Raw genomic sequence first — 23,666 nt, 5'->3', positions numbered from 1 at the left:
CAGAAAGATCAACTGTTTAGTTGAATGGTGCAAAAAAGTGTCAATTTTAGCTCAAATATGAAATGCTCTGATAATATGGATCACTACCATGCTAAATTGATATGGAATCAAATGTCAGTGTCTGCAGCATGAATGTAAGTCATATTTAAAGATTTCCCATGATCAGTGAATCTAACCTTCACTAATGTATTTGCCATTAAAGGAAAGGGTTGAATCTGATATGTTCCTTTGTCTCATGATGAATAGTAAAAAAGATGGCTCTTTCCAGTTATAGATATCTATATATAAATAACTGTGCGGACTTGGGTCTACTAAGGTCTCCTGAAAACCCTTTTTCCTCTGGCCTCTGTGGATTCACTGTGTTTGAAAACTGCTGCCCGTTAGTTCGGGATTGTTTCTGTGCCCCTTTTCCCTGCTGCTCTGCACTCTGAGATCATGAGGTGCCTTGCTTCCTGGGAAGAAAAGGTAAATTTGGGTTACTTAAGTGAAGTCATAGTTTCTCCATGTCTAGACACACAAGCAATCGCTGATTTCCAGCCAGCTAGGGCTGGCCATGAACCAGGTGTGAGGGCTGCTTTGTATTGGTTGTATAAAACGTACTGCACTTCCCGATGAGTTTTCAAAATGGATTTTAGAATTTCGGGATAATCTCATCTGGGGGTTTTTCTTTTTCTCTGCTTAGAGGAAGTAACCATGCATTAATTGGGGGACAAAGTGATAATCAATTTTCTTATCTTCAAACCATCAGATGCAATTTAAAAAATTTTTGTAAACTAATCATATTTCTATTTCTTTAGGGCCTCCTTCCTCAACCTCTTTAGTTTAAGAGAGATGAAGAGAGAGAGAGACAGACAGAGAGAGAGAGAGAGAGAGAGATATGAGAGAGAATAGTCTACTATAAATAGCATAAGGAAAACCATAGTTTCCTTTGAGAAATGGATGGAAATTATTTGCTCTTTCATGTTTTCCCCTTCTCGTGTACAGACAATTTTTCTTTGCTTCTTTTATTGATTTTACTGTGTCACATTTTATAACAAATGCATAGTCTGACAGAAAGACACACATATACACATATGTTTTAAAAGATAATCCGAGGGAAATATGTCTTTATGAGTTGGCTGGAAATTCTGAACTGCATAACTTTCAAATTTGATGTAGTTACATTCTGAAATGAAATCTGTATTCATAGCACTACAAACAGACAAAATCAAATCACTTGTTCTACCAAAGCCCAAATAAAATGTAGTTCACCATTTCCATCTTTATCTGTGTCTCTGTCTCTGGTCTTTTATCGCTGTCTCTCTCATGTGTTATTTGGTGAAAAGTATATCTTCAAATTGGTGACTTTTTGGGCTTCTGAGGTTTTCAGGATATAATGTATCTCTTGAATATTCTGAGTATAGCCAGGAGGTCATGAAGCACCACTTTAATCCCAGCACTCTGGAGGCTGAGGTTGTCGGTCCTCTGTGAGTTAGAGGTTCAGCGTGGTTTACATAGCAAGTTCAGGACAGTAAGGGCCACACAGAGAAATCCCAACTGGGAAAACAAACATACAAACAACGAACAATAACAAAATTCCATGATTTCCATTTTACCCACTGATCTCCATGAGGTTGAAAGAGACATATCATAATGTGCTTTCTGAAGGTGTATCTTAATTATTTTAATCAGGAATAATACTGGATGCCACTAACAGAAGGCAGAAGAAAAAGAGGAGGCGGGACCAGAGACCTCTCCTATTATATTTTTTGTCTTAAACTTTCAGTTAATTGATCAGGAGCTGGTCAGTCTACAGAGGTATTTTAACAATCTTATTTCTTGGTCCCATTTTTCGGGGAAATGAAAAGCAAATCTATATTCACAGTATTAGAGTGATAATAATGATGATAGTAATAGCAACAACAACATCAAAAATGAGCTTATCAAACTCATTTATCAAAGTGTTATTTATTAGCCAACATTAACAGAGGACAAGGCCTTACCCGTACCCCATTCAGAAGGCTGTGCCCTCACAGTTACAGTGTGATTAGTTGATTGTCTTTCTGAGCTGCACAGGGGTTTCCTTCTAGGAATGAGTAGGGAGGGATGCACTGAGAATTCCAAGCGCTTCGTTCCTGCCACAATGCTTTTTCTCGTGGTGTGAAGTCTGTCACCACCAGTTTTTCTGCAAGGCCCAGACGTTCTTGTCCCCTAATGAAGCCATCTCACAGCTAATGCTGTTCCAATAACTTTTACATTTTCCTGTAGCATTTTGAGTTTTTTCTCTTTTATTATGCCATGTGGTGATTTTTGATATTATTTTTCTATTTTCTTTCTCTGAGTTTTCTTAGAAATAGAGTCTGCACACCCAGGTATAAGTGTGAATTAGTGAACAATTAGATGTTTTAAAGGAAAAATTGTAAGTTCCTTTGTATTTCACAAAACCCATTAGCTCTATAAGTCTAAAAAATAGATTACAATTAGAATAAAAGAACTGAATTTTTAAATAATACCAAAATGAAAAAAATTAATGTAAGACTCAGTGGGGGGAAATGTGTTTTTATTAGAAAATGAAATTTTCTCTAGAGAAGAACAATATTGGGGGAGTTTATAATTTGATTAGCTGCTCAGCGTTAGAAGAACCCCGACAACCAAAGATTGAATATAGCATACAATCATTGATTGAACTTTTAAAACTCTAGTTTAGTTAAATATACAGCTTTTTAGCATAAATCATGCTACACAAACATGCTGAGGGGAAGCACTGAGATGTTTCAGGAATCAGAAAGAATTTGGAGCCGAGGGGGAAGAAGAGGTGAAAGAAAAAAGGAGGAAGAAGAGATTTTAACCTTATAAAGTGAATTTAGGGGGAGAAAGGAGTCCCTGAACGGGAAACACGGCTTTGCCATGCAATGTTATAATATCTCCTATTTTCATCCTTATAAAATCTCTTGCAAAATTTACATGACTCACAAGTTTATCCTGGACTTTTATTGATAATTTGAAGAATGCAGTGAAGTTGTCAAGCAAAGATCCCAAAGAAAAGTAGGACCGGACAGGCTGTGACATTTTTACATTACAGGGCTTTGTTGCTGATGCAGAAGCAGGGTAATGAGCTACCACACTTTCAAAGAACAAATTCTGAAGTAGAGCATCAAGTTTAATTGTGAGAAGTGCAGCACTTTATAGCACAGAAACATATAAGCTAAAAATACACAGAGAAAATATTTCTAGGACAGGGTTAATTAATGTGTAAATGCTTATAAAAATTCACAAGAAAACATCCAGACACTAATATGCTTTAAAAAAAAAAGATGAACGATAGTTAATAATTAGTAAACAAACATATTGGGATATGCTCAAACCCATTGGATATTAAAAATTATAAATTGGAAAAATGTTTTTCCCTGTAACATTATAGATGAACTTGTTAACATAATAGTTATAACCCTACATAGATGTAAATGTTTGCAATGCATATGTAATATTCAGTCTTCATTATTAGAACTCTAAATTAAATTAGTCTTTTAGTTTAAAAGACACTTTCTTTGTGCTTCAAAAGCCGCAATGAGTACATGTATACACCCAGTATTCCTGGAGTTAATTCAAAACAATGCAAAGGCATAAAATGTCAATGGATCAAGTTTGTCTTCAATGAAACCAATAAAAATCCCTTGATTTGGTTTTTGAAGTAATGGACTTTCAAAAGCTTTATATTGTTCCTGCTAACTTACCCAAGCATTTGTTTGATACTTTAAAGAGAACCAACTCCTGAAGCTTGTATGTTTTCTTCCCCTGCAAACAACCAAGACATCATTTCATCTTCCTGTGCAGAGTTCTGTGCGAACACAGCAACACAGCTTCGCTTCACACCCGGTTCCTGGAGCGCTGCAACTCCAGATCTGTCACGATGTTAAGAAACATATTAGCAGTGACTTCCTAAGCTTACTTCATACATAGACATGGTCTCCTTGTAAACTGAAACAAATTTTAGCTTTTCACATCAAGGGGAGGACTTATACCTATCCAAGAACAGAAATGCTGGAAATGATCTTATTTTAACGACGGGTTTCTTATTAACAAAGGACAACATAATTCACAACAGCCAATCTAGAAAATGGAGAAATGCATGAAGAAAAATATAAAGTTATTAGACATTTACCACTTAAACATTCAAAATCAATATTTGTGATCTCAGTTTAATTTGCAACCAATGACAAAAATCTAAATGTAATGTGCATACTATTTTCTAAACCTCTTTGAATTTTATACAAACGGATGTATTTTGAATTTCATTACTTATTCCATCTCTTTATAATTTTAAACCTGTGCTGTATAATTAAATATCTCTTATTTAATTTGATATACTGTGTTGAAACCAATCTAAAAAGAGTTCTAAAAAGGAAAACCCATCTGAATATCTAATTAAAGAAGAGAAATAATATCACCAAAATATTCCTATAAAGACTATTTCTTTTCGTTAAACTCTTTCGCTCTCAGTTTGCTTCATAAAGCAAATGCCAAGCATTTTGGTTTTTATTGTGATTTTCACCTTAGCTCCAAAGTCAATATTCTGCCGTTCGATGTGGGCTTACATGTGAAGAATAGGAAAGGAACTTAACTAGGAAGCGCTGAGCCCAGAGAATTGAATTTGCATCTAATTCACTAAGCATACATGTTTACATGACCTTTAGAAAAAGGAATTAAACCAGTTTTTCACTAGCTGTAGGCAATCCACGTTAAAAAGACTATTGAATGAAGAATCTGAAGTCCTGTCTACAAGAGAGCCAGCCTAACAGAAAACATCTTTAACTAAAAAGTATTTCACTCTTACAGCTGTAGAGACATCAGCCTGCCGTGTAGATGCTGATAAGAAGGCAGGGTGTGTAAGTCTTAGACCTAGATTGCTTATTTCAGTCTTGGTTCCATCATGCCAAGCACACAATTTTACTAAGCTGAAAGTGGATCCCTCCAATAGTTCAAACACAACACTTTAATATTTATTTCAAAGTATCGAGGTTTCCTTTTCTGAAAATTCTGAATTAACTCAATATCCATAATCAGTGATGACGTCGGCAGAATGTAAATCAAGGGCACTGGTGATGGCATAAGTCTGCCATTAAATGCCCATCTGCCACCAGTACTAACCTGGGTATCACAAGGATTTTACTTTTAGTGTCTATGATAAAATGTTGTATGTAATTTCCAAGATCCTATGTAGCTCTAATGCTTTTGAAATTAGTCCTTGTTTGTTATGAAAATATATCAAAATCCAGCTTATATATTGCCAGGAGCCTGCAGTTCTCAAGGACCTCAAAGATAGGATGTTAATAACTAAATGTCATCCTTGCTCACAGTTTTACACACTATGGCCATGACACACTATAGGCATTTGCCAGATAAATTGAATGCTCATGAAAAGTGCCATAATACATATATTTAAGACTTGGAGAATGTGCCGTGTATTTTGCCAATAAAAAATTGCCTATTGTCATAGATGATTAAAGCTCAGCAATACCTTGCTGGAATCTGGTTTTACTTTCCTTACTGGGTATTTAACTTGCATCTTGTGTATGCAAAGGACTGTATCATTTAAGGAAAGCCAGTATGAGGAGGAAGCACATGAGGACAAACATATCAAAGGGAAAAAAATATCCTAGACAGTTAAACTTATTCCAGTATTTGTCTCTCTAAATATTCCACCTTAAATCCCTTGAAGCATATAAGAAACTATTCCTTGCCGGGCGGGTGGTGGCGCACGCCTTTAATACCCAGCACTCGGGAGGCTAGGCGGGCGGATCTCTCTGAGTTCGAGAACAGCCTGGTCTACAAGAGCTAGTTCCAGGACAGGCTCTAGAAACTACAGGGAAACCCTGTCTCGAAAAACAAAAAAACAAAAAAACAAACAAACAAACAAAAACAACAACAACAACAAAAAAAAAAAGAAACTATTCCTTTCTCCTCATATCTCTTAGGATTGCAAGGAAAAACTGAAATCTATATCCAGTGGGGAGAAAAGAAATCGACACATTTGGAAAAAAAAAGGTAATATGAGAAATAAAGCATAATAAAATAAATAAAATTAAAACTTAAACAACATAAAAACTTACAGATTAGCCCAACTGTGTTGGTGCACGCCTTAATCCCAGCACTTGAGAGGCAAAGTTAAGAGAATTTCTGTGGTTCGAGGCCAGCCTGGACTATGAGAGTGAGTCCAAGACAACTAGGACCGTCACATTTCTGAACATATTTCAAAGAATCTTTCTGAGTGGTACAGGATGATAAAGCTGTCAAGTAGGGATTCTCAACCTATGGGTCACTACCGCCACCCAGGCCGCATCTCAGATATACTCCTTATCAAATATTTACATTGCAATTCATAACAGTGACAAAATTGCAGTTATGAAGTAGCAACGGAGGAATTTCATGGTTGGGGGTCACTGTAATGTGAGGAACTGTATTAAAGGGTTGCAGCATTAGGAAGGTTGAGAATCACTGCTGTAGGGAAACTTGGGCCAAAGGAAGATATGTAAAATGCTGACTAGATCATCAGAAAGATGACAGCATCATAGAGCTCTCGGGTAGGAATAAGACTGAGGGAAGCGCTGGGGCTATGTGTAGGTGTTCACAGGACACATGAAAGGACTTGCTAAAGATGCAGCTATGCTAGTTGCTGAGGAAAGACAGAGAAGACACAGTGACTGGTTGTTAATCATCTTGATTTATTCATAGATGGATTCTAATACATAGACATTACAGTACATGAAATGGAAATTGCTTAGTAAATTGATGTCAGATCATTTTTAGAATTAAATATTTAGAAATAATTGGATTGCCACTTACTGAAATGAAAAAAAAGTGTCAAAGTAAGTTAGGTAGGAATTATGAATCAATTTTGCATATATTAAAAATATTTATTTTATTATTTTTACATTCATTTTAATGCTTCTTTTAGTTTCTGAAATTATAATAAAATCATACCATTTTCCCATCCTTTTCCAGCCTCCAACTACTCCTATGTACTCCTCCTCATAATATCAACCTGAATGGATTCAAATCTGAAGAAGGATGGTTACAGCATACAACAGTTGTGGGTGTGTGAGTCTCTCTTCATCTCATTGGAAGCCCCTGAAGGTAATTCATGAGCAGTTTGTTCTTCTATTTTTCGGTACTATAAACATTAGAAAATTTTTGCTTCTTTCCTTTCATGGACTAATTGTTTAGAATGCATGCAAATCTGGGAGCTACTCTGCAAATCTGTGAATTAACTAGTGTTCATCACTATTATTTGGTAGCTGTGAACACTAATTTACACACTCATATGCTAACTCATTTTTATTTATTCAATTGTTTTGCATTTTAGTTGTTACTATTACTATTTTTATTTTAAGATGGGGTCTCTTGGTTCTGGGCGGCCTGGAACTTCCTACATAGAGCTGACAGTCCTCGAACTTATTTTCCTTCTTCTGCTTCTGTTTCTTGAGTGCTACAATTGCAGCCATTGAACTACCATCTGGTTCCTAGAGGGTGATGCCTATGTTTGGGTCATATGTTGCATTACCTGTGTGTCCTTTGTGCCCAGTATCCATTCACCTGTCATAAAACTGATTTTACAAAATTTAAGTTGCTATATTTACTTTTATATGGCAAACCCTTCCCTTTCTTCTATATATATTTTCATATAAAACCATATTTTTCCTTTTCTTTTTTATTGTTTTTATTGAGTGATATATTTTTTCCACTCCCCTCCTTTCCTCTCTCTCCCCCTCTACCTTCTTCTGTGACCCCCACACTCCATATTTACTCAGAAGGTCTTGTCTTTTTTCCTTCCTATGTGTAGATTCATGTATGTCTCTCATATGATCCTCTTTGTTGTCCATGTTCTCTTGGGTTGTAAACATAGGCTGTTTTTTCTTTTCTTTATGTCTAAAAGCCACTTATGATTGAATAATATTATATTTGTCTTTCTGGGTCTGAGATACTTCAATCAATGTGTTTTTTTCTAAATCCATACATTTGCCTACAAATTTCAAGATGTCTTTTTTTTTTAAACCACTGTGTAGTAGTACTCCATTGTTTAAATTTACCACTTTTTTGTTATACATTCTTTGGTTGAGAGACATCTAGGTTGTTTCCAGGTTCTGACTCTCATAAATAATGCGGCTACGTCAATTAAACTTAGAGAAGCATTAAAGTGTTCCTCCCCCATCCACATTATTCCTATTTGGAACTTATAACTCAAATCTGTAAGAATTGGTATATTTACATGAATAATCCTTGTTGACAGAGGTTTCTGTCCCACTCAGTCTCGCAATTGTTCAGTCCCAAAGAAACACACAGAGGCCTACAGTAATTATAAACTGGTTGGCCTATTAGCACAGGCTTCTTATTAACCAACTCTTACATCTTAAATTAACCCATAATTCTTGTCTGTGTTAGCCACATGGCTTGGTACCTTTTATCAGTGAGGCATTCTCATTTTGCTTCCTCTGTATCTGGGTGACAGCTGCAGACTGAGCCTTTCCTCATCTCAAAATTTTTCTATTCTGGTTGTCCTGCCTATAGTTCCTGCCTGACTACTGGCCAATCAGCATTTTATTAAACCAATACAAATGACAAATCTTTAAAGGTTACAAGACCATTGTCCCACAATACTTCCCTCCCTTTTTTCTTTTCAAAACAAGAACTCTGAATCAAATATCTTTTTTCCTCTGACCATTATCCATAATGACTTGTAAACAACACTCTAAACAAAGACAAACATCCATAATCCATTTTTTGAGAATGTGGGCTTAGTTTTCTAGGCTACTCCCTGATGACTGCAGGCACTGATAATTTTATGGGACCTATAAAAAGTTTAGGATTATGGTCAAGTCCTGAGTGGAAAATTTTGTGAGGCCTTATCATCTCAGCCAGATGTCTTGAGGCTGTTCTGGATGTAGAACTCAGTGGAAACTACCACAGAGGTCCTCTGAAATGTTGGATCATCCAGAACATCTGCTCCTAGTGGAGATTTTTCTGGGAGTCTTCCTTTATCAAACCTGATTTTGCTTAACCAAGCCTCTCATTTCCTATGGAAACAAAAGCCAAACTTCTTCTCCAAAGTAACATATCTTTTGACATAAATTTTGAACTCAAGGCATTTTCAAAATATATAGGTTTGATTCATCTTCATCTAGCAGTATTTGTAATCAAATGTCTTCTAGCAGCTGTAGCTCCTTCTTCAGCCATAAAGCAATTCAAAGACAACAAATAGCATACAGTATCTAGATTCTCTGTGTATTTTCTATCTTTATATGGCTTTGTTTTAAATTCTAATTCTTTTATTTTTACTTTTAATTTTTAGTTTTTCGAGACAGAACTTCTCTGTATCTTTGGTTGTCCTGAAACTCACTATGTAGATCAGGCTTTCCTTGAATTTGCAGAGATCTGCCTGCCTCTTTCTCTCAGCTGCTGGGATTAAAGGTATGTATTGGGGGAAGGGTCGCTTGTTCTTCCCAGCTGCCTAGCCAGTTTAAACCTGAAATAATCACACAGAAACTACGTTAATTATATCACGGCTTGGACCATTCGCTCTAGTTTCTTATTGGCTAACTATTATATTAGTTTAACCTATTTTTATTCATCTGTATATCATCACATGGCTGTGGCTTACCAGCTAACATTCTCAGCATCTATCTCCAGCAGCTCCATGGCATCTCTCTAACTCTGCCTTCCTCCTTCCATGATATAGGCCGAGCCAGTTTTTTATTCATTAACCAATAAAAGCAACACATAGATAGAAGGACCTCCCACAGGTGTATACCACCACACCCTATTACACTCTTTCTTTCTTTCTTTCTTTCTTTCTTTCATGATTTTGTCCTTTTTCTTTTATCTCTCAAGCCTAAATATATTTTTTAAACACACTGTAAACCATTTAGACTTTCTTTTTGGTCTGATTCTATCTTTACTGTATAACACTCTTTTTCTGACCACATGAGTCTATAATTTGCTAAGTGATATGACTAGCATTAAAGCTGTGGCTTTCACAGCTGGATCCATCCCATTGCTTATTTTCTGAGAGTCTAGCTTCATGGTGGAGGTATTGGCAGAAACCATGTTTATTGCCACAACTCTATGGAATTTCAAGGTCCCTGGCACAACCAAGAAGCATGCTGTAGCTATTCATAAAAACCATTTAAGTGTTTGATGGTCTTTTTTAAGCCTCTTAAAAAAGCTGCAAAAATTTTTGAGCTATAGCTGAGTCAGGAAGCCTCTCTTAAATGAAATGCACTTGTCTCTAGCAAATATAGGCCACCCAAGAAAATGCTGCTACCAAGAAGCCATGTTCCATCCCAAAGAAACACACAGAGACCAACATTAATTATAAACTGGTTGGCCTATTAGCTCAGGCTTCATATTAACCAACTCTTGCATCTTAAATTAATCCATAATTCTTCTTCATATTAGCCACATGTCTTGGTACCTTTTATCAGTGAGGCATTCTCATCTTACTTCCTCTGTATCTGGGTAATGACTGCAGAGTGAGCCTTTCCTCTTCCCAGAATTCTTCTATTCTGGTTGTCCTGCCTATACTGTATGCCTGGCTAATGGCCAATGAGCATTTTATGAAACCAATACAAGTGACAAATCCATAAAGGTTACAAGACCCTTGCCCCACAGTAAAAATTCTACCTGTATGTTGATGTATATATTAACATTTTGCTATGGCCTTTATTAAACTTTCAGGGATTTTTTTTTCTCCATTGGGCTTCATAGTCACAAAGTTTAGTGAGTGACATTTACGATTTGTGTTATTGCTTTACATGGGATAGTCTCTGAAACTTGCCATATAATAGGTCTTGCATTATAAAGTGGAGGGAAGTTCTATTCTTGTGGGACTCTTAGAATGGAAAGAGGATTAGTATGAAAAGGAACACTGGTGCAGACATGACAAAGAAGTCTGAAGGTGATGATGAAATGGCACATTGAGATCTCCTTGCCAGGACTTAGAGTAGTGTACAATTTGTGTTCTCCTCTTATTGCCTATAAATGACTTATTAGAGCCCACAATCGAAACTTCTATCTACATGCTTTGTCATATATTAAATTCTAATATCTGTAATAGAAATTTAATCAGGAAAGAGAATAATGTAGTTTCTGGATGTGTTACAGCTCTGTTGCTGTAATTTCACTGATTCACAAGTAAAACTATGACTAGAGATGCTGTCTTTGAGTAATGAAGTGTTATATGACTTTTTTGTTTTAGGAATAATTTTTCTCCCACCCAGTTAGATCATTTGGACTATCATAGCTAGTGATTGCCAAAAACTAACCCATGTGAGACTATATAGTCATGAACTTCATATCAAAGGCTTACGTCTATGTCTGTTTCAAGATGATGATTTCTTTTAAAAATTACATTTTATTTTGGTGCAAAATACTATAATTAGATTGCTCCCAGTGATAATATCATGAGCTTGCTTATCCAGTTTTTACTGGAAAACCACTTAACTTTCCACTTGATTCTGATGTTCTGTCAAATCTTCAGGTCATCTAAATGTGGTGTTCATTGCTCTAACTATCAAACCTCTAGAGGTATAAGTGGCAACCTCTGCTATTTTGTTCCTCTATAGACCCACTGTCTCCTATAGTAACATATTACTCTTAAGCCATACAAAGATTATTTGCAGAAGGAAAACATATGTACTTTAAAATATACTTTGCAGTGATCTATATTCTTTTCAGTATTGAGAAAACTCTAGTCATTGATGTTATGTCAGACATCAGTTTAATTAGTGAGGATGTATAAGTAAACAGGACAAACTCCCCTCCAATAATGTTCCAGCATAACTACAACAAGCAATAACTCATAACCGAGACAACTGAGATAACTTCATAAATAAGAGAAAGAACAGGGACGAGAGTCAAGTTCTGAACTCCAGATACAATTTAAAGGGATAATAGAAGATAGAAAATGATCAAAGGCATCTGGCTGATAGTGAGATGGGTGGCAGTACTGGTTGATGTGGTGATGGGAAAGACTAGAGCAAAAAGTGTAAGCAAGGAACTGAACTCCATCAAACGCTGCAAATGGGCATGAGAGAAAAGGACAGGCCCTTTGTCACGCTACATGTCACTGGCAACCATAATAAGATCAGCAAAGTGTCAAGAACAAAACCCCAGACTTTCTCTTTCCCAAAGAGAAAATGAAAGAGAAACATAAATAGTAAATATGTGAGTTGATGGTCCCAAAGATAAAAATAGGAGTAGGCAAAAGACTGGGTCAAGGAGATGATTGGAATGGTATTTTTGACAACTTGACAGTGGTCTGGGGGTGAGGGAGTTCATATATTATAAACATTGGATTGGACAAAAAAAATGCAGGGAAACCGGGCGGTGGTGGCGCACGCCTTTAATCCCAGCACTTGGGAGGCAGAGGCAGGTGGGTCTTTGTGAGTTCGAGGCCAGCCTGGTCTACAAGAGCTAGTTCCAGAACAGGCTCAAAAAAAAAAAAATTGCAGGGAAAAGTAGTATAGAGAAAATACAATGGACTGAGTAAAACCCAAGAGTTAGATGTTTGTCTTACAGGATTTGGTAAAATTGTTGGTGGTGTTGGGATTTGGGCAGGGCAACTGACTGGGAGGCTGAGATCGTTCAAGCTAGGAAAGTCACCAATTAAAAGGGTCAGACAGATGGGTGGGTTAGAGAGCGTGACTGGTAATTTACCAGTTGTGATAAAGGTGAGTATAGGGCTCAGAGGATCAGTGATCTTGGTACCGATGAGACTAGTCAGTGAATGGAAGTGACGCCATAGGGCTATGGGTAGCAAACTCTTAACAGAAGAAGGATGGAGGAGCAACTAGGGAGCAATGAAATGATTGCTGGACAATGAACAGTTGACCCAATGGATATGTGACTTGGGAGAAAAGTTGAACTCTGTTTAAGAAAGAGATGGGGGACTAGCATCTTCTATATATGGCTATGTTTTGTTTAACGAAAAAGGAAGAAAGGAATGTTCATGAACCAGATGGAAGATTGGAATACTTCTTTCTGATGAGAGACTGAGTTCTAGAATCAAGTAAAGAGTACTTGGGAGAGGAGAGTTTGATGAACACAAACTCAGAGAACTGTAGAATGGGTCATTTTCTTTCATTTTGTTTAAAAATTAATTTTGAGATTTTAGCTTTCATAATGAATAATTGTACTTTAAATAACAGTAGTGTTTTTTTGGGGTTTTTTTTTTTTGGTTTTTTTCGAGACAGGGTTTCTCTGCAGCTTCTTTAGAGCCTGTCCTGGAACTAGCTCTTGTAGACCAGGCTGGCCTCGAACTCACAGAGATCCGCCTGCCTCTGCCTCCCGAGTGCTGGGATTAAAGGCGTGCGCCACCACCGCCCGGCAACAGTAGTGTTTTTTTAAACTTAAATTTTCTTTTATTGATTTTTATTGAGCTCTATATTTTTCTCTGTTCCCTGCCTCTTCCCTCCCCTTCTACCCTCTCCCAAGGGCCCCATTCTCCCAATTTACTAAGGAGATCTTATCTTTTTCTTCTTCCCATGTAGTGTCCCTCAATAGCTCAGGTGGTATAGCAGAGGACTGTAGCTAGCTCCCCGACAGGAGACAGCTATGCTTTAAATTAGCATCTTATTATAAAAATATCCATGCTTACAGTTTAAAATTCAAATAGCCTGGTAGTTTGTTGATCTGAAATATGAATGCTCTCCCATAGATAAACTTGAAGCAATAATGATTAATGATATCTTATATATTATCCCAGAAATATCAACTCCAGGACAATAAAATACTATTATATACATTGCCTTGTACTTTTCTATCTTTTATTCAATAAGATTCTAGATTACTTTTGCAATAGTGCATCTTTCTATATGTAGAACATGACTCCGTATTAGGAGTCTATATGTAGAACATCACTCCGTCTATTAAAATGCACATGTGATCTTTCATACTGTCATTTTCTCTGAAGACGTAGAAGCATCAGGGCTAATCTTGATTATAAGTGTCTTAATCAGGCATATTTGCAAAGATTAATAAAGAGCCAACTTGGAAGCAATAAATCAGTGACCAGATTAGGGCTGTTAGCTTTCAGCAGGCATATAACCCACCAATGATTTGACAATTTTCTCTGTCATTATCACATGCTAATCAAGCAGAAAGTCAAACCCTTGCTCAGGGCCAGTGGCATCGCCATTCGGAAAAAGACACTTGCATTGTCATTAATGAAACCTTTTTTTTCCTTAAGTGAAGGAGAGAAAAGAAATCTCTGTGAACTGTGATCATTCGCTGGTCTCCTACAGCCCTAGGAACTGTATATCATCAGCTCTCTGTGAATAATTTCTACTATCTTGTTGTCTAAATATATTTAAGTATTCAACTTCCTTAAGTATTTATTTTGGCATTAAACAATAACGACAGTGAAAACAGACATCTCAGAATGAAAGGATCAGCATCTGGCAAATACCAGCACCAACATTTCTACAAATTGGTTTTTTATACAGGCATCTCTCAACTTATAAAATAGGTGCACTCTTGAAAATTGGTTTCAGAGTAATATTTCTTTTCCATTGAATTTATTACAAAACAGAAAATGTATTGCTTCATAAAATCCTTACATCTGCTAGCCTTTTTGAAAGATTTTTAAAGAAAACAAGGGTTTTTTTTGAGGTTGTGTGAAGAGTTTTGTTAAGGTTTGCAGCACATTAGTCAGGGTCCAACTATTATGTATCTCCCACTTTCTTTTTTACCCTGTTTGGCCACGTCATCGTTTCAGGAGAAGCTTCAGCTAGAGACTGTCCAACTTCACATTTAATATCCAGGACTTGGCTTAGCCCCTTTCCATCATATAAGATTTTTCCTCTATGTAACGGAATTTTTTTTTTTTTGGCCTTGCCCAACACTTAATCATAAACTTTGAAAAGACTCTTCCCCTTTTAACCCTACCCAGATTCTCAGTCAAGCACTTTGAGGTCAACTGCGGTGCCTCAGCAGTAGAACACTTGAGATTTTTCTTGCCAATAGTGTTCCAAGGCTCCTTACCTATGTCGCCTGGAATGGAACAGTTATGATTGATAAACTGTCAATGATTCCGTAATTAGCTCAGGCTAGAAAATATATGAAATCACTTAAGAAGAGATCTTTCTTTTTTTCTTTCTTTGTTTTTTTTTCTCCTTAGTTTGTAGTTGGAAGGACATTGGATTGAAACTGCTAGTACATTTTTTTCACTTGGTAACATAACCAACCAAATAAGCAGGAGAGATCTACGAAGCACAGCACACCAGGTGGGAATGGCATCATTTGAATTCATGAACTTGGCCCTTCCTGCAGTCTGACTTTCACATTTTTGTTGTATTGTCTGATGAGTTCATTTGACTGATCATCAGCGCTGTGATTATTATGCCTAATATTTTTAATTTTCTTGCATAGGACTTTTCTTTCTTTTTTTTTTTTTTTTTGGTTTTTGAGACAGGGTTTCCCTGTAGTTTCTAGAGCCTGTCCTGCTGTCCTGGATCTAGCTCTTGTAGACCAGGCTGGCCTCGAACTCAGAGATCCGCCTGCCTCTGCCTCCCGAGTGTTGGGATTAAAGGCGTGCGCCACCACCGCCCGGCTGCATAGGACTTTTCTTACTTGTAACTTCATTGGTCTAGCTATCAGTAAAATGTGGGAAAACCCGATCTGTCTTAGAGACACACAGCACCAAGAAGTAAAGAGTAAATGAGGAATGGCCACGTAGAGCCAGGTTTGCAGGACTTCACAGGCCACATGTAGCGTTTGGGGTTCTGTAGTTGATGCAGGGGAAATTTGTGGAAAGTTAGGAATCTGACAGTGATGAAACTGAAGGAAAAGAGACAGGGATGGCCAGAGAGTGATGAAGAAGCAGGTTAAATAATCCCTGGAGCAGATGATAAAGTCTTGACCCAGAGGGAACAGCAACGATTGGGAAAACTAGGATTTGAATCAATGTGTGATGGAAAGATTTATAGACCATAATTGTTGGTTTTATTGGCACAGATACTGTACAAATTACTGTGTTGAACTGTACAACTGACAATGTTCACTCAATATGCTTTCCTGAGGCTCTGAATTTTTATTTTTCCAAATTCAACTTTTATAAGGCTCTGGATGTGCTGTTGTATACTAAGGGATTAATTTTGTACCTCCCCTATGTAGTTATTATCACAGTCTGGTCCCACTCTTTCTCACCTACCCCCCCATGTAAAAAATGCAATACACAAAATCATAACCAATGAAATTTGCACAGACTCCTCTTTTAATCAGCCAATGTTATTTCTTAATTACTGGAATAGGTGTCTTTTACAGCACTGTATTTTAAATGAAGGATTAATCCAGATGCCTAGATGACATGAAGGGAGACATCAAGTTACTGCTCAGAGTGCTGCTTCAGGCAGCACATTTTTATGTTTCTTAGCTGTCTCCTTGTCTGTCGGAAAGGGAAAGATATTTTTTGTTGTTCACTGATCTGCGGCACTGTCATATACAACTAACCAGGCAATAATATTTTTCTAGGTAATATACTTTCATGTTTGAGTTATTGGAATTTCATACAGTCTTGACATGGTTTTGAAGTTGTCTTTAAAGAGCTAGTGGCTTTTGCATTTATTAAGCTGCCTTCCCAAATCACATTCTTTCAAACCCCTGAAAAAAAATCTGGAAAAGAATTTATCATTGTATTCTACTGGAACCTACACAAGCCAACAGAGCCACTGTGAGCAGGTTGGTAAACTATTCAGTGTGGGAATATACAAATTTACTTCAATTTATACAAAGATGCATTCCTAAAAACTTGATCAATATTAAGATAAACCCAGTGCTTTTTAAAAAACAAAATGTTGAAAAGAATATTTAAAAGAACTCAGCAGCTAATTCATACCTTGTATCCTCCCTCCCCCCATGCACTCTTTTATTATTGAAATGATTTATATACTGGTTGTTGTATGAATAACTCACTTCTGTCAATGAGTTCATTGATCAGTAATTACAATTATAAGAATTTTACTCAATGATAAAAAACAGTGATACAGTTTAGTATCTCAAATAGAATATTTCACATATACTTCCAGTAAAAGAATATTTTTATGCCAAATTATCCAGAGTGGTTCAAAATGTCACTAATATCATCATCTATAAGAACAAACAGGCAATTAGGGTCTTGTTTACATGGGTGTTGTCAAATACAAGCATTTGTTTTCACTCTGTATTCTCTTCATTAAGTCATTAGTATCCTTAACAAAAGAAACAACTGTTTAAAATTAGATTTGTTTTTATTTTTCCTTAGTTACAAATGGCCTATATTTGAAAGTAGGAATCCAGACTCTTGGCAACATATGTATTATAACCAATATATGCTGTCACTAGATAAGCAAAGATCCAGGGGAAGAAAGAGAATAGATATTGGAGAAAGTATTGTGCAGTTTATGTTACAGGGCTTTGTTTTCATATCAAAAAGATGTGAGGATGTCATAATAAATAGATATCCAAGGCAGGTTGTTGATGAGTAAGGAGAGCCTAAAAGAGAGCCTATCCTATATTTTACCACACAATAGCTCCTTTTGAGTCAAGGATGAAGAGAGGCAGGAAGAAGAAAAGTTGTAAGAAAGAAAACATGAGCTAAGTCAGAAACATGGAGTTCGCTATATGTGGTGGTTAAAAAAAAAGACCCCAAAAGAAATGGCACTGTTAGGAGGTGTGGCCTTTTTGGAGGAAAGTGTATTACTGTGAAGGTGGGCTTTGAGGTCTCATATATGCTCAAGCCACACCCACTGACACAGACCACTTCCTGTTGCCTTCAAGCCAAGCTATGGAACTTTCTGTCTCCAGCATCTTGTCTGCCTGCATGCCACCACGTTTTCACCATGATGCTAGTGGACTAAAGCTCTGCTATTGTAAGCCACCCAATTAAATGTTTTCCTTAATAAGAGTTGCTGTGGTCATGCTGTTTCTTCATAGGAACAGAAACCCTAACTAAGCCTCTAGATACACATGAATTGGAAAATACAAATAAAGCAAATAAAAAAAAAAACTGGCCATGGAGAGCCTTGCTGAACAAGGACTGGGGAGTTCTTGGGGAAGGAAGAGAAAAAAAAGAGGGAAGAAGAAAGACATTGAAGAAAGGAAGGAAGGAAGAAATGGATACATTTAATAGGGAATACTTTTAGAAAATGTTTCTTTTACAATTCTAATTTTTGTCTTCCAAGCTCAAGTGTGATAATGAGGAGATGCTTGTTACTTAATAGCTGAGAAGATGAAAAGAGCATCATCCATGTTGTTTCTAAAGGACTCATATCAAAACACAGAAACAGTTGTTAAATCATGGACTTCAGAAGAAGAGTAGTTTACTACTTTGACTTTTAATGAAGGATAAACATTGCAACATGGAGCCAATCAAGAGTAGGTATTATTTTTGGTTGAGAACCTAACCTTTAACAGTGGCTAAATCATCTGTGCAGCTTAGCTTAGTATGTTGTGGGACTCTTCACAGTGGAAGCAGCTGTATCTCTGACTCCTTTGCCTGCTCTTAGAACTCTTGTCCTCCTATAGGATTGACTTGTTAAGCCGTGAATGGAGGTTTTTGCCTAGTCTTATTGTATCTTGTTTTTTCCTGTTTGACTTCTTTCTCTTGGAGGCCCACTCTGCTCTGAAAAGAAAATGGAGGGTGTAGTGGATCTGAGGGAGAGAGGAGGTGGTGGAGAATGGGAGGAGTGGAAGGAGAAGAAACTGTAGTCAGGTTGTACTGTATGAGAGAAGAACCTATTTTCAATAAATAAAGAAAAATTTTAAAGAAAAATAGGTGTAGGTATTATACTTAATACATTATTTTCTTCCTTTTTTTAAATTTATTTATTAAAAATTTCCGCTTCCTCCCCACCTCCCATTTACCCACTCCCTCCTCCACTCCTCCTCCCTCTTCTGTTCAGAGTTCCCTGCCCTGTGGGAAGTCCAAATTCCTCCCCCCTCAATCCAGGTCGAGGAAGGTGAGCATCCAAACAGGCCAGGCCCCCCCCCAAAGCCAGTATGTGTAGTAGGGTCCAAATCCCGTGTCATTGTCCTTGGCTTCTCAGCAGCCCTCATTGTCTGCCATGTTCAGGGAGACCAGTTTTATCTCATGCTTTTTCAGTCCCAGTCCAGCTGGGTTTGGTAAGCTCTGAATAGATCAGCCCCACCATCTCAGTGGGTGGGAGCACTCCTCGCAGTCCAGACTTCTTTGCTCAAATACATTATTTTCTTACCTGGATGCGTTTATATCACATTTCACCCCATAAATACTTTAAATGACTTTAGGTATTTTATTATTTTCACAAAAGAATGACCATGTAATGGAATTCATGTGAGTTTAAATTAGATGTATGTTAAGATTTCATGTGTGATTGTGATAAACTGTCAATGATGAGACAGTAAAGGATTGTGCAGTCTCTCAAATTGCCCATTTCAAATGTTGGTTTTATTTATATTTATACTATAAACAGGGAAGATAGTTTTCACATTCCTGGTTTTGGTGACCTAAGAATCCAAAAAACTAAATCTGTTAAAATAAAGAATATATATTTTAAATCATCCTGAGCAAAACAAACAAACAGTAAAATAGTAATAAACTAGTACCAGAAACTTTGGTGAGACAGAGTGTATCTTGGTCTAAAAATGCCAGGGAAACAGTTTAAATTACTTTAAAAAGCAAAAATTTTTATTCCCCTTACTGTTCTTCAATCTTCCTTTGACTCTATCCTAGTCCTGATGTGATGTGACAATTTTTTCCCATTTATTTTTTCTGGGTAATTTATCTGGGATATTTCGTATCTTCTTGCTAGTGTGAACTGAATTTTATGAGTGCAAACTGAGCTGATAACTTTGTATACAATTTGACTTGTTCCAGAATGATCCACTTAGTTGATTTGTTTAAGCCCTAAAACCATGACCCTGGTGGATACAACTCACAGAGTTACTAGCCATGTAAAAGAAGTGGTATTGCCTCAGGGGGAAGGTTACCCTAAAGGATGCCTGCTGCCTGCCACCCCTCCCTGTGGAATGCTGTAATGGCAACTCACACTTTCCTCAGAGGGAAAGAAACTCAAAAATAAACAATCAGGGCCTCTCGCAGACATCTGACACAGTATTCACAGAGGCTCTCCGTCCTATGGGCTATTTTGTCAGTCTCGATCTTTAAAGTGTGAAACATAACCTCAATCTTTCAAATATGACTAACAGTTTAAAGAAGACATCTAACAAGAGCATGAGCTGCCTCAACCTTCACTTGGATACATTTCAAAAAACCAGCACTGGTCAGCTGAGCAGTTCTGTTTCATACTGTACAGAAAAGGCGAATCTTATCAACAAGTGGAAAAAAATCATATAGGTTAGAAAACATTGCACCAACAGAGTTGTGTGCCACAAAGTATAGTCAAGTAAGCAGCAATGAGCTTTATTCAACTGATATGTGAGTTTCTGTTTGTTGCTTTAAACCTGCTTCTTTCAGGTTTGGGTAGATGTCAGCTTGGAAATATTTGGTAAGATGTTTTGTGGTGTATTTTAATGAGAATGGCTTAGTCTCCAGAAAGCAGAACAGTTTGGAAAGCATTAGGAATGGGGCCCTATGGGAGGAGGTGTTGTCTTATTGGAGGAGGTGCAGCAAGGGAGTGTCTTTGAGATTTAAAAAGGTTTAAAAGTCTCTCTCTCTCTCTCTCTCTCTCTCCTTTGCCTATAGGTCAGGAAATAAAGCCCTGAGCTACTGCTTCAGCACCCTGCCTATTTTCTCTCATGATGCTCATGGACTAACCCTCTAAAACCGTAGGAAGACCCAATTAAATCCTATTTTCTTTTCATAATTTGTCTTGGTCTTAGTGTCTTGTCATAGCAACAGAAGAGGAGCACGACAGCCATCAAATAGTTTGTCCTTTTTAATGGATTAGTAGTGAACCTAAACAGCCTGATATATCTCATTTGCTTACACAAAGACACTGAAAACGACATACACAAAGTCCCAATTACAATAAAAAAACCACATTCGGTTAATATGATAGGGTATAAAAGCACCAGCTCAAAGTGGATGGGGAATCAGCTAATAATTTCCAGCAAATGTGATGTCCAAAGCAGTTAGGATACTTACCCAGGTGTTACTCAAATTTAATAGTCTCAAATCGACACATGGGATAAATAATAGCTTATTCTTCACTTTTTAAGTAGGAAATGGAAACTTCATGACTTACTGAGGAAAGAGGGTGTACATTTTATACACTAATATGCAGCTTGCTGCCAACAGCCCTACAACAAAGCAAAGGCAATAGAAAAGTCTTGAAAATAGAGATTACTGAGAAAAAAAACAATTTTTCTACTATTCTTGCTTCTACCTGTAAACTAATGCCCATGGGGAGCAGCTATATGACATCTTTTCTGCTTTGCAGTATAATACTTACAGTTTATGAAAAAGCCTTTGCTTTTCTCAAAATAGTTTGTTGCTGTTCTAGCTTATCCTTTGTCCAAATACTCTCAGAGATTGTGTATGTACTTCATTTTTTATTTTTTGCTTTATAAAATTTTCAAAATTCCAGGGTTAGAAAGAAGAGCAAAAGATGCTCTAAAGCAGAGACAATGCCCCATGAGGTGCATTTTGAGTGAAACTCCAAGGATGAGACTAGACTAGCAACACAAGGAAGAGGGAAGCAAAAGAATTACAGAAGGTAGGAAAAACACCTGCAAAATCAAAGAGACCTGAAAACACAGTCTGCATTCAAGTAAGCACAAGTAGTTCCAGATGTGCAGAGGGAATCCATATTGATAAATGGAAAGGAATTAGAAAGAGCAATGAAACTGTTGATAAATTTATGCACGGCAGCTAGCGAAAAAATCTAGGTAGTGCATTCTTACCCATTTACATATTTTTTCTCAAATTCTACCTTCTCCAATAAGTAAAACCATTAAATCCATGTGGCTAGACTAGTATTCTCTATCTTTGACATTCATCAGAATTATCTGAGATCTCAATCATGAACCAAATGAGCCAAAATATTTTCTGACGCATACATGCAGTATAGACATTTATCTAATATGAATTTGATCATTAATCTTGACTGACAATTTGATTAGAATCATTTAGGATATTAGTAAGGTACACTTCTGTCTGTCCCTGTAGAATGTTTTCAAAGACAATTAGAACATGAGAGCTCTGATCTAATGAATATGACAGTTGTGCCTAGTGAGTTCATTTGGGAAAACTTCTATGTACATGAATATAGGGCTGACAGCCAACCACTTGGGGCTTAGACAACCTTCATGGAGGCAAATTCCTGGAGAATGTTGTTGACTCTCCCTTCCCTGATTACCATTGACTGTCTATAGTTCTTCATCTAGGGACGGGAATCTGTAGAATTTCCTTCATTCATGTTGCCAAATGAACTGGTGCTGTGATTATGCAGATTGTTTTTAGGCAACCATATTGCTAAGATTTTACGGGCTCAGCTTCCTTGTTATGTCTAGAGGACGTGTTCTAATAGTATTCATCCTGGTCCTCACCATCTAAAATCATTTCCCCTTCTTCCATGATTTTCCTTAAGCATTGGATGCAGGGATTACATTGCAAATAGTAATTGGTTCTAGGCATCTTATTACTATTGTCTGTGTTTGATCAGTGGTAGACTTGTATAACAGTTTCCAATCTGTTACAAAAAGAAGCTTCTTTGATGAGGTGTCAAAACTACACTTATCTGTAAGTATTAGGATAGGTATTCAGAATGCAATTTGATATTACATTGGTTTAGAAAAATACCAGTAATTGGTTATGCTCTTGGGTCTATAATTGCTACAGCTATTGGATTCATCAAAACAATTAGTTCTGACTAAATATTCTAGACACTATATTAATCTGAACCATGAAGATTAAACCCTTAAGAGGTGAAGAAATATTTAATTATATTTTATTTGTTTTATGTGTGCTTATGCATGTGCACATATTTATGGGTGGACATGTCATGGCATATCTATGAAAGTCAGGTAACAACCTGTGTGAAGTTGGTTCTCTTCTTCTACCATGTGGGTAGAAGTCTTGGAACCAAGCACCTTTACCCACTGAACCCTTTTGCCAGTCCCTTCTCTGATTTCTTGGAGCAATGAGCTGGGAAAATTTTCTCTGCCATGCTCTTTTGCCATTTAATTCTGAGTCATCATGGCCTAGAATCAATTGGGCCTGTTAATCATGGGTGGAAATTTAGAGAACCATGATCCAAAGCATATTTGCTATCTTTTGTTTTTATCTCTTGATGCCCAACACAGGGCTTGAGCACACAATCTTGAGATTAAGAGACTCATGCTCTATCGACTGATCTAGTTGGGTTTATTTGGGACTCAATGGCTGCAGGACCAGGTGGGACAGAAACTTCCATTTATAATGCATTTTATCACATCAAACAAAAGGATAGCATAAAACAATGAATAAATTTATATATTGTTATATGTCACCATTCTGTATATAATTTCATTATAACAAAGTTTATCATACCTAGAATTATCTCCTAAACAAGCATGTTCTAATATATTAAAGACTGAGAGCTGTGCTGATTGTTTATTTTATTTACAAATGCATGCTGAAATCTATGTCCCTACCTTTGTTGCTTAATTGGAACAAGTGACTAACACTGTAAACTTTAGGTGAGATTCAAAGATTGATAATATAATACCTAATAGAA

The sequence above is a fragment of the Arvicola amphibius genome, chromosome 9, assembly GCF_903992535.2.
Source record: "Arvicola amphibius chromosome 9, mArvAmp1.2, whole genome shotgun sequence".
In the NCBI taxonomy this organism is placed as follows: domain Eukaryota; kingdom Metazoa; phylum Chordata; class Mammalia; order Rodentia; family Cricetidae; genus Arvicola; species Arvicola amphibius.
This window is presented reverse-complemented; position numbering follows the sequence as displayed.